Source organism: Mirounga angustirostris, unplaced genomic scaffold (genome assembly GCF_029215605.1).
Source record: "Mirounga angustirostris isolate CCGP_5_RB_7025 unplaced genomic scaffold, mMirAng1.0.hap1 SCAF_2, whole genome shotgun sequence".
Taxonomy (NCBI): Eukaryota; Metazoa; Chordata; class Mammalia; order Carnivora; family Phocidae; genus Mirounga; species Mirounga angustirostris.
Window position 1 is genome coordinate 64,110,183 of NW_026991710.1, and position 17,390 is coordinate 64,127,572.

At 38.5% G+C, this 17,390-nt stretch overlaps 1 long non-coding RNA gene across 1 annotated transcript in view; it reads right to left on the bottom strand.

Annotated features, from left to right (window-relative positions):
* Window positions 1-4,739: 4,739 nt before the first annotated feature.
* LOC129045986 (uncharacterized) overlaps window positions 4,740-17,390 on the bottom strand; it is a 31,130-nt gene continuing 18,479 nt past the window's right edge. Inside the window, exons 2-4 of the long non-coding RNA XR_010409455.1 lie at window positions 5,534-5,620; window positions 5,239-5,345; window positions 4,740-4,818 (exon numbers count right to left, since the gene is read on the bottom strand). This is a non-coding gene — a long non-coding RNA (uncharacterized LOC129045986). The remainder of the gene's footprint in view (window positions 4,819-5,238; window positions 5,346-5,533; window positions 5,621-17,390) is intronic.

A 17,390-nucleotide genomic window follows, 5' to 3' on the forward strand; every position in this document is an offset into this window, starting at 1 on the left:
TGCCCAAATTGTTTAGAATGAGGAGTTCTGTTTCTCTGCTGTAGAATCAGTGGCTTGGAGGCTGATCTTCAGGATCCCATTGGGCTATACACTAGGCATAGTGTGTAGTGTTTCACTGCAGACCGAGTTTCCACTTCCCTGTAATCAGTTCACTATGGTACTCCGCAGCTATCCTAGGGTCCTAGTGATAAGGGAAACAAGTTCAAAGAGAGGTATGATGTGATACCTGCCTTCAGGTATAATGATAGATAGTATCTAATGTAACCTCATCCATGGTCCTCAAACTGGAGGAAGTCTCTAGCTACAGCAGTTGTTCTCACCCTTGGGTACCCGCTAGATTCACCTGGGGAGATTTTTAAAAATATCAGTGCTAAGAATCTTTCCTAGAGATGCTGACTTCATTGGACTTCAATGAGGCATGGGCATTGGCATTATTAAAAAATGTACTCTCGTGATGTCACTGTTCAGCCAGAGCTTTGATCCTTTGAATTAGGGCAACACTCCAGTGTGCCCAGTGGTACACAAAACTATAGGATAGATACCGAACATATCTTTCTGGAAAATTCATGTTATTCAAAGATTTGGTGAGGAAAAACTGGCATTATTTTTTCTTCCTCTTAAAAGGTTATTGTAAGTATAAGACATTATGGAGCTCCTGGGTGGCTCAGTCAGTTAAGCAGCCAGCTCTTGATTTTGGCTAGGTCATGATCTCAGGGTCCTGGGATCCAGCCCCACATTGGGCTCCACACTCAGTGGGAATGTGCTTGAGGGTTCTCTCCTTCTCCCTCTGCCCTTCCTCCTGTTGTCTCTCTCTCTCAAATAAATAAATAAATCTTTAAAGAAAAAGACATTATACATTTAGTAAGTCTAAGACAGCTATAAATACACAGTAAAGTATAAAATTCACATGAGCTTTTCAGATAAAACTGTGCCCCAATACCTTCAGAGAAGTGTGCTTCATCATTCCTCTTTCCCTTCCTTTATGAGACATTTTTTAAGAAATAATATATATAAAATATTATGCTTTCATTAAAACTACTTCAGTGCTTTAAATTTCTCTTATTTCTTTGCTCATACACAACAATCTAATAATTACAGACCTAAATATTTATCTAATCATCAATTTAGGAATATATGTGTGTGTGGATATGTGTGTATGAGTTTATTTTTCAATCAGGAAAAAGATTTTTTAAAAAACAAACCCGTAATCCTCAGTTGCATTTAGTTCCAAATAAGTTTAGCACTTACAGGTACAGTTACATAAGCCTGATTTAGATTATAATTCCGTCACAGATTATTCAGCATTTATGACTGAGAGGATGCTAAGTAGCAAATTGAGCAGCAGAAAGAAAAGAGGTAAAAAAAATTTTTTTTTTTATCTCATTCTGCTTAATACTACAGTGTTCTTTAGACCCACAACATAGCATGAACATTTTTTTTTTTCAGGTTTTCTGGTTGTTCCAGGCATTATAGTCTTATTCTATCAAGTTATTTCTCATTGGATTAAAGCTAGTTAGTATTGCATAAACTCATGACTACATAACTCAATCTGTGTATAAAAGAGATTAAACTTCCCTGAATCTCTACTCTCAACACATGCCATAGGAGGGACAAGCCAAATTTAATTTTACTGATTTTTAGTCTTTGACCTTGAGAACAATATCAGCATTTGCTTCAGTAGGGTTTCAGCAACTTCCCCTACCTATGACCTTACCTTTCTCTTTAGGATGAATTAATCAAAATTAATTAAAATAATCAAAATTATTTATTGATCCATTTTTACTACAGCTTCCAGGGGAGGAAAAAAATGGGAATTTTTTTCTTTACTCTCATCAAGGTAATTTTTGCAAAATCTCCTGCTGGGTAAGCCAACCAGTGACCCCTTGGCCAGCTTCAGCATCAAAGCAACATTGTCATGCCATCGTGTCCAGACCCCCTGCACTGTGTGGGCTTTCAGGAAGCGTCCATGTCCAGTAGCACAAACGGACCCAGAAGAGCAGATATGAGAGATTCACGGCCATAGCTCTGCTGAAAAAAAAAATGTCTCAAGTTTTCCTTTAAAATATTCATGTTGAATACTTAAATTCTTCAGAAAACCCCACAGCTTAAATCAAGGATCTGCCACTGGAGGTTGGACTTGATCTTGAGCGTTGGAGCAAAGTCTTGAAAAGGCTCCAGAGTTCACTGGTGTATGGGGGAAATGGGAGAGCTAGTGACACTGGGGTGGTTTCCAACATTGAAAGGAATCAAGTCACCTCCCCCAGTTGGGAAGATCAGAGGGAATTTTGATGGCTTGCAAGGAAAGTTGTTTTAGTGGGTGGGAGCTATTTTGCAGTCTGGGGATTTTTAAAGCAAAAAAAGCAAAAGGATCAGAGCATGAGGAAACTGTAGGCTGGACCAGAATCAGTGTAAAAGGATTGGAAGTGATTTTCCCAGGTTTCCCATGAGTCATGTACATTCTAAGGGTATTAGAGTGAGTTTTGGAGAAGGAATATGCTACTTATCCCCAACAAAGATGTTTTCAGGGCTAATAGAGAAGGAATTTGAGTCAACTGGGGAAAAAAAAAAGCCAAGATGCAACTAAAACACAAGATCTCAATGCAAACCCAGGGAAATAAAATGGCAGATTAGGTAAGATAAGTGGGTTTGCTGATACAGATCACACCCAAATTTTCCATGGGCACATATGATACAGTATAATATTTCCTATTAATTAAATAGCTTAAAATAATTTTGTGTTAAGATTTCTTATTCATGGGGTGCCTGGGTGGCTCAGTGGCATTATTAAAAAATGTACTCTCGTGAGCCTTCGGCTCAGGTCCTGATCTCAGTGTCCTGGGATCAAGCCCCACATCGGGCTACCTTCTCGGCATGGACTCTGCTTCTCCCTCTCCCTCTACCCCTCCACCCCACTTGTGCTGTCTCTCTCTCTCTCTCTCCAATAAATAAATAAAATCTTTAAAAAAAGATTTCTTATTCATAACTCATGTATACTTTCCTGGGAAAAAAATGAATACTGTAGATAGTAATTATCACTAGAGCCCAAGAGTTCACAAAATCAAAGAAAATTCAGGAAAGGTACAAACTAACTGGAAACCACAGCCACACACTCCTGCAATATTTTGCCTTTTTCCAGGATACGAGTAGATTTGAAACAGGTAAAATATTTGTACTATTCACAGAATAAAAAAGAGCATCCTTGTAGTTCTGCTCAGTGTGTCCAAGGTTTACCAAAAAAAATATTAATAACCAAAAAAGCACTTGTGTAAAGTAACTGGGTAGAAATGTTACAGTTTTTATGTAAAAACAAGGAAGGCATTCTCTCTTTCTAAGGAGTTAAAAGCCTGGTTAAAACAAAACCAAAAAACCAAAACCAAGACCAAAACAAAACACCTCGGAGCTCTAGCTACAAATTACTGTCCAACCAGGTATCATCCCAACACATAAAACAGTTCAAAGCAGTCGTGGCAGCAACAGTTGCCATTTGCTTGGTGCCATCCAGGTGCCGGGTGCTTCCAGAAATTCTGAAGTATAGATGCTAACATAACCTATAATGTATAGATGAGGAAGGCGCAATTTAAAGAAGTTAAACAACTTGCCCAAGATTCCCCAGCCAGGATCCCGACTCAGAGCTCTCTGATTTAAGAGCTCATGCCCTTAACCATTGCCCCAACCTGTCTCACTCCCAGGATGCACTCATTCCTTCCTTCAATACCAAACACTACAGTTTCTGCTGTCTTGGAGTTTACAGCCCATGCTCTACACATACATTTCCAGTGCTCAGAAGGATATAACAAGGTAGAAGCTTTGACAAATGAATGCCTCTTTCCTTGCACACCTCCCAAAATGCAGACTGACCTCTCAGTTATACTGTTGTCTTGGTTATTGTAGGGCCCAGCTGGTCCCTTTCTTCCTTTCTCATGATTGCTCCTCTTATTCTTGCAAACCCTTCCACTCTCCTCTTCACAGAATGTTTCCTCGACCTCAGTGTCTGGGTGAAAATCTCTGTCAGATGATACCACACACCTAGAAGCCCACTGAAGAATTACACTGAAAGGCAGCACGTGCAGTTTCGAGTCCACAGGGCCACACCAAACCTTGTCTTCTCTAATTTCTTGCAAAAATGTCTAGCTAGATCACCCACATCATCCCCATATTTTTGTTTACATCAGTCATCTCACCGCTATTTGGTTTAAGGTTTTCCTCTCTCTGCTCTAAGTTGTATCATAGTTTTTAGTGATTTCTACACCCATGTGGCTGAATTAGCCAACATCAACTCCAGAACATATCTCATCTCCACCGCAGACAGGCACCCATGGCCCCAGCCGGGACTTGACCATCACCCAGAGCTAACACACCTCTGAAATCTTAAAGTTCTATGTCCACGTTCTCCACACGGCTTCCAATCCTTCTAGCTATTGTGTTTCTAAAAACATCTTTGTTTCCTAACTTCAGTGAGACCTGATGTTTATTGACTTCCCCATTCTTTCCCATCAGTCAGCCTTCTCCTGTCCCCATTTCCCATGGGGACAATAATCCAGAACTTGAATCACAACTTTGTGCATAAATTTGTTGTACCAATGCCACAATCCTTACTACTTAAAATGGGTGGGGGAGCATAAAACATGAAACTGTAGGTCCATGTCCCTGCAAGTTAACAGTGTCCAGTTGGCCCATAATATTGCCTGAAAATCCTGTGGTGCTCCTAATCAGTTTGTCTCTCACTCTCCAGAATAACCACACAGCCTTACCTGTTGCTTCTGCGCTCCCTATTCTGTAATCCTATCCTCCACGCTCAGCATCAGGCCTCCTGGCATGCTTTACAGAAAAAAATACAGAGACCATCAGGTGCAAACTTGGCCAACCTCACACTCACCCACCCATACATTTGCTATATTTGCTTTCTGTTTATTTTTTCTCCTGTCTTTCTAGAAAAGATATTCTACCCTCCTTTCGAAAGCAAATCCTGCCATATCCTCCAGCTCCCATACAACAGTGGTTCAATCATGTATTCTCTCTTGTGGTAAATTCTCTGACTTCTCCCTCTTCATTGGCATGTTCTTTTTTTGCATACAGGTTTACTCAAGCCTCTGCCAGGTAAAACGTTTTCTTTTAACCCCCTAACCCTCTCTAACTCCCATTCAGTCCCTCCCCTTTAAATAGAAGCTAGTTCAAAAAAAATATTCTCTTCACAGGTACTTTAATTTCTTATCATTCACTTCACTCTTTTACTCTTACCATGTACAGCCACCACTCCAACTATTTCATTGAAATAATTCTTCCAACTGTAGCATGACCATAGTATGCTGGTTTGCCTGGAGAATGTCTGGTTTATATTTGTGGTCCTGTCATAATTATCAATAACAACCCTTGAATTAGTCAGGGCTCTCCAGAGAAACAGAACCAGCAAAATGTGTAGACAGATTGATAAAATAGACAGATAGATGGATGACAGTTAGATAAATAGATAGAGATGATATAGATATAGAGATGAATGATATAGGCAGGGATTTATTATAAGGATTTAACTCACATGATTATCGGGGCTGAGAATATCTGCTGTCTGCAAGCTGGAGACCCAGGAAAGTTGGCTGTGTAGTTCCACTCCAAGTCCGAAGGCCTGAGAACCAAGAGAATTGATGGTGTGAATTCCAATCCAAGTCCGAAGGCCTGAGAACCAGGAGTGCCAATGGTGTAAATCCCACTCTGAGAGCTGGAGAAACCAAAATTCCCACTCAAGTAGTCAGGCGGAGAAACAGTGAATTCTCCCTTTCTCTGCCTTTTTGTTCTATTCAGATTAAACTGATTGGATGATGCCCACCCCCACTGGTGAAGGCAATCTGCTTTATTCAGTCTAATGATTCAAATGCTAATTTCATCTAGAAACACCCTCACAGACACATGCAGAAATAATGTTTAGCCAAATACCTGGACACTGCATGGTCCAGTCAAATTGACACATAAAACAACCATCACAGTCCCTTTACTCTCAGACTTATTCTATTTGGGATGACAATTTGTATCATCACTCTTTCAACTTTTCAGTCCTTAATTTACTTGACTACATTACAGCAATTACCTCTGTAACCCAGGCTCTTTGAACTCCTCTGACTCTGGTGGACCACTCTCATAAGGTTATACTCTGACTTCACCAGCTGGTCCTTCTGAGTCACTTTCATAATCTACTTTTTCTCTATCTGCTCCTTAATAGTCAGCATGTCTCTAGGTTTATCTCTTGGCCAATCCTGTTGGCTAATACATCCATACTAATGGTAACAACTACTAACACTATTCAATAACTCCCTATTGTACATGTCTAAGCCCAGAACTCCCTCTTGACCTCTAGCTTTTTATATAAAACCACTTGTGGGAATTTCCACTTGGATGCCAAAAAAGATACCATAAACAGAACCCATCTCAAAGTGAACCCATTAGTTTCCCTCCAGATCTGCTGCTTTTCTCAGAATATCCTAACTATATAAATTGCAGCCCCCATACCCATTGCTCAAATCAGAGACTTGAACATCATCTTTAACTCATCATCTTCCCTAACTCCCCTATTCCACATCAAATTTGTCATCAATTTCACTTAACCCTACTTTTCAAAATATTTCTTAAATTTTGGGGATCTGTTTATATCAACTGGGATTACCTTGCTTTGAGACATTATTAGTTCTCACGTTGTTACTATAACAGCCTTTTATCTGGTCTCCCAATGTCCACTTGTAATCATCTTCAACGTACATGCCACCCTGCCACCAGTTTGATCATTCTAAATCCTGCAATGGCTTCACAGTGACTTCAGGCAACGCCTTTCATAATTTCATTTAAGTCTACCTGCTTAGTCCTTGCACCATATATACCAATATACTCAACTCAAAATTGCTGATTTGAGCCAAGTCTCTCATACTTTTATTTATGCTTCTTCCCCTCCCTAGAAGTACCGTCCTAGACTTCCACTCTCATGTGGCCTCATATCAGCTCCCTCTGGAAGTCTTCTAGGCTGGCTTAGGTGGCCCTCCTTAAGCAGCACCCTTTGCTTCCCTTCACCACAGAACTCATCATCCTGTCATGCTAATTAGAAAGTTGCTGTTTGTCTCCACTACTAGACTATGAACTTTGGGACATCTCTACATCCACTATGCCTAGTTTAAGACCTGGCACAGAATGGGCACTCGATTAAGGTTTTAAAGTAAATCACTGAATGAGTGATAATCAGCCAATTAGAAACAACTTCTGCCACAATAGAGTACATATGAATAAAACATGTTATATATAGATATATAGATATATAGATATCGACTATTTTATTTACATATATATATATATATATATATATAATTTCTTTTCTTTAAAAGCTTTCAGTTCAATCCAGAGATTTTACAGTCCTGCAGAAGTGCTAAAGTTACTTGGCTAAGTTCTGCTCCATAGTTCAGGACTTCCGTTTCACACTTCGCCATGTAACACCTGCAACTTAATTTTTTTTCTTTGTTATTTATTGCTCAATCGTTAAGTCATACCCTACTGTCTGTTATGGTTATATTAAGGCTGTGTTTGTGCAGAATTTCTGGCTTCCAGAAATGCAGACCAGCCATTATAGAGATTCTTTTCTTGTACGGCCACCTGCTTGCTGAGACATATGTTTCCTCTTTTCTAATACTGTGTTTCTGAAGTACTTTTAAGCTAGGCATTACCCTAAAGGCTCTCGATATTAGATTATTACTGTTCTTTTACACTCAAAGGATGAGGGATAATTTCTCTTTTTCTTGGCTACTTTGTGAAATAATAGATTTTAAATTTCGTTTAAAAGAAAAACAATGAAAGGGAAATGAAATAAGGACCTGTGATTAATATGGAGAAAGAAAATCTTTCTGCTTTAGCCATGCTTTCCCAATTGGGAAATATAAATGATTCAGTTACTAAGAAAGGTCAGAATAAGTGTCAAACAGGAGATTTGATATTGCATAAAGAAATATCTCATGCTTATTACCTTACAACAACAAAACAAAACAAAAATCAATATTGAAACATGACATATTCAAGTTGGAAAATGAAAGAAGTTATCACCTATGGAAAATCTAGCTCAATTTACCCCTAAGAAGAGTTTTGGGTGGGAGGAAAGTAAAAGAAATGTTTGTTATTCCACTAAATTTCTGTTGCTAAGTGGTAGAAAGCTTTCCTTTGCTCCCAGTAGACCAAGAGCCTCCAAAACTCCATCCATCAAGAATTCTATTGGTATTTGCCCCTCTTCCTTAATCTTCACTCCATCCATCTGCTTTTCATAGCCTTATACAATGGTAAAATTTGGGGAAAAGTAAAAACTTTATATATGCCGAAGTCAAAGTTAAGGCAGTGAGAAATGACATAAAATATATTTAAAGGTGTGTCCAAAGAGTGGTAAGGCTGGAATTACTCTTCAGCCTCCCATCCAACCCAACAGTCTCATTCAGTCTCTCTCTTTAGAATTCCTCAGAATAAAGGCATGCTTGGGTGTGTCTTAACTTCAAGGGTTCCTCCACTTTGTTTTTGGTCTCTTTCTTTTGTGCAGGCCTAAAAAGCATTTAATTAAAATTTTATATAATTATTTTCAAAGTTTATTTTAATTAAGAGGAAATTTTAGAATAATCTTCTGTACTTCTAGAAACAGGTGCACATCTTATCTCTTTCATATAAAGAAAAACCTGACACTGGAAAAAAAAAAAAACTCTAACATAAAAGAAGAGGCAAAAAAAAAAAAAAGACTAACAGAAAACTCTTCAATTAATATTCCCACAGAGGTAAGAAATGAGTTTACAGCCATGTAATAAGGATGGGATAACATAAATGGAAAACATTCAGATAATGGGAAAGTGCTTTTGGAACTTAAAAATATGAGAGGAGAAATATAAATAACCAATAAGAATATTGTAAAATAAAGTTGAAGAATTGACTCAGAAAGTAGAGCCAAAAGAAAAACAAATGTGGGGGCGGGGTCAGAAAAGGATCAGTCTGGGAGGTCAACATCCAATTTATAGGGGTTCTAGAAAAATAATCGTTAAAAAGAATCACAGAGGAAATTAATGAATGCAAAATACAAGTAAGTTTTCCATTTTCTAGATCTTAAGAACATGTGTCTGTGATTTCAGATCTAAAGGTCTCAGCAAGAACACCAGGAATGGAAAAAAGAAAGAGAGAGAAAGAAAGGAAGGGGGAGGGAAGGAAGGAAGGAAGGAAGGAAAAAGAAAGCAAAGCTTGCAAAAGCTCCAGAGAGACCAAAAAAAAAAAAAGTTATTTACCAAGGATCAGTAATCAGAACAGTATGAGACTTCTTAGCAGCAATGCTGAGAGCTAAAATAGGAGATAGTGAAAAAATAACATACAACCCAGAATCCCATAGCCAAAGTATTAATGGCTGAGAAGATGGAATAGAGATATCTTCAGATATGCAATGCTTCAAAACATCAATCTCTTATGCCACCTTTCTCAGAAAGCTACTGGAGAATGCACTCCAACAGAATTAGGGAGTGCATCAAAAATGCAGAAAACATGAAAGCAATGTGAAATCCAAGACAAAAAAGGAGAAGATGGCTGTGAAGAAATCCCAGAAGATCTGGCAATTGACAGGCAAGATTTGAAAAAGAAAATTGAAAGTTCCTGGAGAAATATAAAAAAATCAAAGAAAAAATAGCTTATTTGATGTGTTTGGTCAGTTCTTTCATAGATTTTTATGAGTTAATAATGCATAAATAAATGAATTAAAAGGAATTATTAACTTCAGAAAAGACAAAAAATGCAAAAATTGTACAAGTATAGGAAAGCCACTTTATTATATCAAGTGGCTTAGCAGTTGATGACATCTATGTAGTAACAATAATGTAAATACTGAATATTGACTTAACCAAAAGTAGCAAAACAACTATATTAGAATGATATAGGAAGGAAACATGTACACCTGAGGGAGGGGTGCAGGAGGAATGGTTGTAAATATTTATTGTCTGTAATAAGAAATCAAACCATAAAGTCTAAAACTTTTCAATCAAGAAATGACACTATTCTGTTATTTAGGCAAATGGAGAGGAATATCAGAAGAAACAGCAAAAAGGGTTCATGTTGAGAAGTGGAACTCAGGGATGGAGAACAGAAATGATAGGTGAACTCTTGTTTTAATTAAAACCTCTGTACATAGTTGAATTCAAATAAAATTTCAATGCATAGTTTAATGCATCTAAGAAGAAATATAAAAATTAAAAATCTCTTAGCCTTCAAAGACTTCTGGTCTCTTCATGTGATCGTGGCTCTTCCATCAATGGCATTTCTGCCAGTTCTGCCAGATAAAAAAAAGTCTTGTGGTCCTTTACCTGGAACCCCACCTGCTATTCTCCTGGTGGTACTTAACAGGTTTGACTCTTGGAAAAACAGGTCATTCATTTACACAGCGATACACTGCATTGCTCTGGTCACTAATTTGACCAGCACAGGCAATGCTCTTGGTGTACATTAAGTTTGCAATTCCAAATACTCACTGTGCCTTCCAACCCTTTTCACTTTAGACTTCATCAGCTCAGAGTCGCTGATGGAACCCCAGGTCATTAGCAGTGGCTGCCTCAGTCTGAGAGAGCTGTCCTACTCTTTTTTTTTTTTTTTTTTGAGAGAGAGAGAGAGCACAAGAGGGGGTAGAGTCAGAGGGAGAAGTGGACCCCCCTCTGAGCAGGGAGCCCAATGTCGGATTCGATCCTGAGACTCCGGGTTCATGACCTGAGCCGAAGGCAGTCTCAACCAACTGAGCCACCCAGGCACCGAGAGCTGTCCTACTCTTACCTAAGGAAGCACATGCCCCCAAGACTACTCTCTACAGGGGAATCTTTGGAATTTACCCTCACTAACAAGGAGGGTTTCCAGCTAGCAAGTTGCAAAATTCATCAATATGTCTTTCAGTCCCTTCCAGTATCCATATGCTATACAGAGAACAATCCACTGTGGCCAAGAAGAACCAAACCCACAAGCCAAAAAAAAAAAAATTCACTACTACACAAAAATCCTGTGAACACAAGATCAATTTGACAATCCTATGATGATAATCATACCGTAGTACTCACAAGAATGTGTGACTAAAATATATTTCACAATATTGCAATGAACTATTTTTAATTTTATCTAAACTCAGTGAGCTCTTGAGTTTTTGCACCTGTGATAATTTGCCTCTCTAGAAACATGTCTGGATGGCAGCATGTCTTGGCTTCTACTTAGATAATTTTCTCTTAGAGTATGGGACCCAACCAGAACAAAAAATGCCTTAAAAAATCTCATGATGAAGTTTGTTTTCAGAAAGTTTCAAAGTGAATCAATCACAATTGTATACGCAGCTTTTAAGAACCTCAGTGAGAGCAAGATAAAAACCTTTCCCAAGTGTGACCTCAAATGTAATTCCAATAATTGGTCTTATGCCCCCAAATCCATTGTTACCCCATTAGTCCTTGCAGAGTCTAGACCTAAGTCATATAGTACATTTCTCTCTAACTATAAACATCAGCTGTTCATTCGTGGAGGTTGGCTTACGTCAGTCAACACAGAAACCACAAGGAGGCCAAAGTCACCACTTGTTTTCTGAAGTCTGGTACCATCTGGTGAATTTTCAGGAATTCAGGAACATTCTGTCTCTGCTCAAGAAGACTAGACCACAATGACCATTCATGGGGGCTCAAAAGGAAAGCAAATCTATGCTCAAGGAGGGAAAATGCCAGAGCTCAAATAGCCTACTTCTCCCAAAGCAGGCTATTCTTATGCCTGAGGAGAGGTTCCAAGCTCATTATCTATTTAAAAGATGCAAACATGATATAAAAGTGAATTGTTACCCAATTAACTGTCATAGAGGGTTGCTCTCCTTGTCAAACAAGCTCTCAGTGTTGCTGATATGAATGACATTATAACTAGATCATAACTGAGAGAACACATAGGCATGTTGAGGAATGGTTAATCTCACCAATCAGAAAGTGGGTGCAGGGGCGCCTGGGTGGCTCAGTCCGTTAAGCATCTGCCTTCAGCTCAGGTCATGATCTCAGGGTCCTGGGATCGAGTCCCTCATCTGTCTCCTTGCTCAGCGGGGAGCCTGCTTCTCCCTCTGCTGTCCCCCTACTTGTGCTCTCTCTCTCTGACAAATAAATAAAATCTTTTAAAAAAAGAAAAAAGTGGGTACAATGTAGAAAACAAGAAGAAAGGCAAATGGTGTCTAATCAAATTGATGATGTTTTGCAAAGGGATTTTCATAGGAATCAGCAGCCAGGAGAAAATTCTCAAACTGAATATTAACTTTCCATGACTCATGGCAAAATAAATTGGGAGCACAACTAGCCAAGAAGCTGAAATTTTTCCCACAAGATAGCAAGAAAAACATGACTGAGCACTTGACTTTTAACCGTATTTTTGTACTGATTTATATTTTTTGAGTTTAAGAGATGGCAAGGTAATTCATTCAAAAAAATAAATTATTCTTAGAAAATATTCCAAAGGTGACATTACGTCATATCACATTTTCACAACTGAAGCCCCCACATAACAATGACAACAAAAAAAGAATATTTGGTCTCTAATAAATCATGTCATAATGAAGTTGAGCTCACAAGCTTTTCTAGTTATTTCTGTACCCTCAGCTAGTACATGTTTACTGAATGAATGAGTGAATAGATAAGTCTATTATGGTGTCTATAGCAATGAGTAACAACATTAATACTCTCCTGTCTTCATTTCAACATTTCAATTCTGGGAGGTTAGATTTAGGATAGATGGCAGATAACAATCTTAGCCATGTTAGGCCAGGGGCAATTCTAAGCACATTCTCACCTTGCACACCTCTGAAGAACAGTGCACCTAAGGTGAAAAGAAACTCAGGAAGATGACTAATTTTCCAAAATCTATGAGATTTCTCATCCTGATTTATAAATTCACTGGCACCTGTGACTAACAGTTTGCTCTAAAGCAAAATTCAGCATAAGGCAGGTCCATCTTGAACTCTATCCAAAGGGGCTTAATTACTGAATCACACACAAAAAATCTTGTTATAAAATGGATTTACCCAAAAGGCAGCCAGATGGCCTCCTTCCAATGCATTAGTGAGGATAAAAAGAATGACAAACATGTTGTTTCCCCCCTAAGATGTTTGTTGTGTTGCTTAGAGGAGTCAAAACCCAGGTAATAAGAGGAAGTTGATGCCTGAGCAAGGAGATGAAATCAGCTTTATGACGTCCTGCAGCAGCAACGGAACAGAATCCTTTGGGGTCTCAGCAGATATTGGAGGAGGACCATTCTTCTAGACCAAGATCACTGTTTCCAGAAAATGTGGGTGCTACTTGCCTCCATAAGCAACTGTATCTTAGGAACAGAAATTTTAATTGACTGAAACCCACTGTGTGAAACTTGGAATGGAAATTGGGTTCTCCACCTCCGCAGCACCTTTATTTTGGGCTATGAATCTTTAGAAGGACAGCAGGGAGTATAAACTGGCTATTGGTTGTCTCCTGTATTATTCATTTATAAAAAAAAAAAAAAAAGGAAGAAGAAAAAGAAAAAAAAAACCATTCCTGGTTCTGAGGAAGTTACACAAAAGATAAGAGCATTGCTAGAGGGATGTGTGCCTGTTGGCTTGTGAAGTAAATGGACCTTTTGTAAGTTTTGGGATGAAAGGAAGAGCAGTTGTCATCTGTCATCTCTGAGGAGAATGTCACCCATGAGAATGGCACCAGCCTTCTGTTCTGTATAGCTTTATCCAACTCTATGCAATGGTCTATCTCTCCAAGGTTGGGCCCCATGCTTTATTTATCTTTGTTGCACCTGAGTCGACAGAATACCTGGCACTTAGTAGGTTCTCAATAAATATCTGTGGGATGGAAAAACAGATGAACAAATGAAATAATGAATCCATCCTATTTATACTTCTGTATTTTTAAGAAACACAAGAATATAGGGCATAGCATATTACAGAATAGAAAAGGAAATGTTTCTGTAGGTAAAGATCTTAAAAATCAACAGTTTCAATGTCTTGATTTTAAAGATAAGGAAAATAAGACTGAGGGAAATTTAACATTTTATATTGACTAGAAGAAGAGTAATGAGGTCTCAAGATTTTGAAAAATACAAGTATAGCATGTGTAAATGCCACACAGTTTCAATCATATCCACAATGCCTGGCTGTCTAATGACCTCCAACGCCCTTCTGGGGTCCCTTCTTGTCTATTTGCCCAAAGAATGCAAACTATTTTAAAATTAGCTTCAGTAAAACCTAATTAGGTAAGCCATATGCTGAAATGATTTCCAGAGATACATGAAAACTTCCTTCTCTACAGCACTCTCTGAGGATCAATCACATTGCAGTCAATGAGCCACCTTTTTTGAACGGCCAGGTTAGATGGGAGAAAGAACCAAATTTAGAGGCTTTCCCAATGGATTGAGTGGTAATGTTATGAAGTCCCCAGGCAATCAAATGTAAAATGCCAAGTCCATGTAACAATCACCATAGGCCAAGCAGACACCGACTTCTCCGCAGTGTCCGTAGGAGAAGGCAGAGGTAGCCTCCCATTCTCCATTGCTTAGAGGCCATGTGCACTGCACCAGCCTGACAAGACCAGCCACAAGTGGCCACCACGTAGTATCATATAAGGAGCCTCCACCCCAAACTGTCTTCGCAAATTGCTTCTTCCTCAGATGCCTAAAATTCCAGTTTGTGGATTAGCAACCTAGCTAAACACAAATAGCCCTGGAAGGAATTCTATGTTAAAAGTGTGTCTTTTAGGGGGCGCCTGGGTGGCTCAGTCAGTTAAGCATCTGCCTTCAGCTCAGGTCATGATCTCAGGGTTCTGGGATCGAGCCCCACATGGGGATCTCCACTCAGCTGGGAGTCTGCTTCTCCTGTGTTCTTTCTCTCTCTCAAATAAATAAAAATCTTTTTTTTAAAAAGTGTGTCAATGCAACTGGGTGGCTCAATCGGTTAAGTGTCTGCCTTCGGCTCAGGTCACGATCCCAGCGTCCTGGGATCGAGTTGCCACATCGGGCTCCCTGCTTGGTGGGAAGCCTGCTTCTCCCTCTCCCACTTCCCCTGCTTGTGTTCCTGCTCTCTCTCTCTCTGTCAAATAAATAAATAAAATCTTTAAAACAAAATTTAAAAAATTTAAAAAGTGTGTCTTTTAGGTAGAAAGACTCACAGCTCTGCAGGTAAGTAGATAAGGGTTCTAATTCAGGTGTCATTAAACCTTTTCTAGCTGTGCAAACTTGGGCAAGTTAATCTTTTGAACTTTGGTATTTTATTTTTTTAATCAGTAAAGATGTGATGTTCCAGCTTTCAAAGTCATTACAAGAATTATATTAAATATTATATGCAAAAGCCCCTTGGTGCTTGAGGAAGAGGGAAAAAGGAGCAAGGAGGAGAGGACATTTGGTTTTCCTTGTGCAGGGTTCATCTTTATTTTCCAGCATTTTTCTAAAAAAGCTGAAAATCTTTTAATCTGATGTCTTGGACTTTTTAATTTTAATCAGTCTCATTTTGATTTTGAACTTAAAGCTAGTATTCAACCAGGGCCTTATGCATGTACTTAATATTAGCAAGCGAACACATAAAAAATTTACATCCCCACCCTTCCCAAACTGACTACAGCTGAACAGCCCTTCCCTTAATAATAAGGCTAAACAGCTGAGGCTTGCCCCATGCCCTGGAGGTTAGCACTCCCAGGCTGCAACAGAACAACAAAATAGATAAGTTCCAAAATGGAAAATTCTCCATCCTTCTAGCAGAGTTCAAACTCAGGACCTGACAAAGTCGAGGGATGCCACTAATGGAAGCATTCAGATCTCGTCACAAGTTTTAATCTACCTTCTTCTTCAGGTGAGAATCTCCTGGTAGTTACTGGAGTCCCTGTCTGTATTTAAAAGGTGGGAAGAAAAGTCGGAAGTACCCAGCCATTGAGCCTGGCCCTTGTCCCCGGTCGAGTGAAATACCATTGTCAAGTCAGTCTAGTCCTCTGTCTGGGCCCAACATGGGTTCCCGAATGAGTCAGATTCGATTATAAACTTCACTCCTGATTCCTTTCCAGAATCAGATGCTGAGGCATCATTATTTCCTTCTTTGCCTTTCCCTCCTATTACTCATCACATGTTACTAGGAAATTTATTTTATTTTATATATTTTACACACAGTAGAATGTGCAGAGCTTATGTGTGGAGTTGGATGACTTTTGACAAATGGCACACTTATGTAACCATCAGCCACTCAAGATGTAGACTTCTCTTACTCTCTGAAGGTTTCCTTTCCAGTCAATCATCCTCACCCCTCCCTGGAACCATCCTCACCCCTCCCTGGAACTTTATTTTACAGTTTTTATCACTATAAATTAATTTTGCTTGCACTTGCATTTCATATAAACACAATGACACTGTATGTACTCTTTCATGCTGTTTTCTTCTGCTGAGTTTGATATTTTTGTGATTCATCCATGATGTTAAGTGTATTAGTATTTTTGTTACTATTTTTCCATCAGATGAATATAACACAGGTTGGGATCTAGTCTTATGTTGATGGACACTTGACTGTTTCCAGTTATTGGCTGTTATGAATAAAGATACTACAGGCATGAATGTGCAAGTGTTTGTTGAATATGTGTTTTTTTCTATCTTGGGTAACCACGAAGGAGGAGAATTGCTAGGTTATAGGGTAGGTGTATATTTAACTGTATCAGGATCTACTAAACTGGTTATACCATTTTACAATTCCACTAGAAATGTGAGAGTTGTCTTGTTCTATAGCACCACTAACATTTGGTATTGCCTATCTCTTTTGTTTTAGTAATTCTAGTGAGTGCAGGGAAATTGCATTTTCTCAATGACTAATGATGAACACCTTCTCATGTATTTATTGACCTTTGGTATTTCTTCTTTTATTGTGTCTGTTTGCCCATATTTTTATGGCTTGTGCTTTTAATATTCAGTTGTAAGACTTTTTTTATAAATGGTGGTTACAATCCTTTATCGGATTAATGCATTGTAAATGTTTTCTTCGAGTATGTCACTTGCCTTTTCATTTTTAAGTGTCTTTTCATAAGCAAAAGTTTTTATTAATTTTGATGAAGTCCAATTTTCAATTATTGTATATATTGTATTACACTGTATTTAACTGTAATATATATTCTATTATATTGCATGTTATATTACAATTGACAATTAATGCATTATATTATACATATTTGTCCTTTCTAAGAACTCTTTGCCTACCCCAAAGGTCAGGAAAACATGCTATGTTTACTTCTATAAGCTTTGTAGCTTTAGCTTCTACATTAAAATCTATGGTCTATCTCCAATTAATTTTTCTGTATGTTGCGAGATAGGAGTCAAAGTTGTTCCCAAACCCTTTGTTGGAAAGTCTTCGCTTTCCC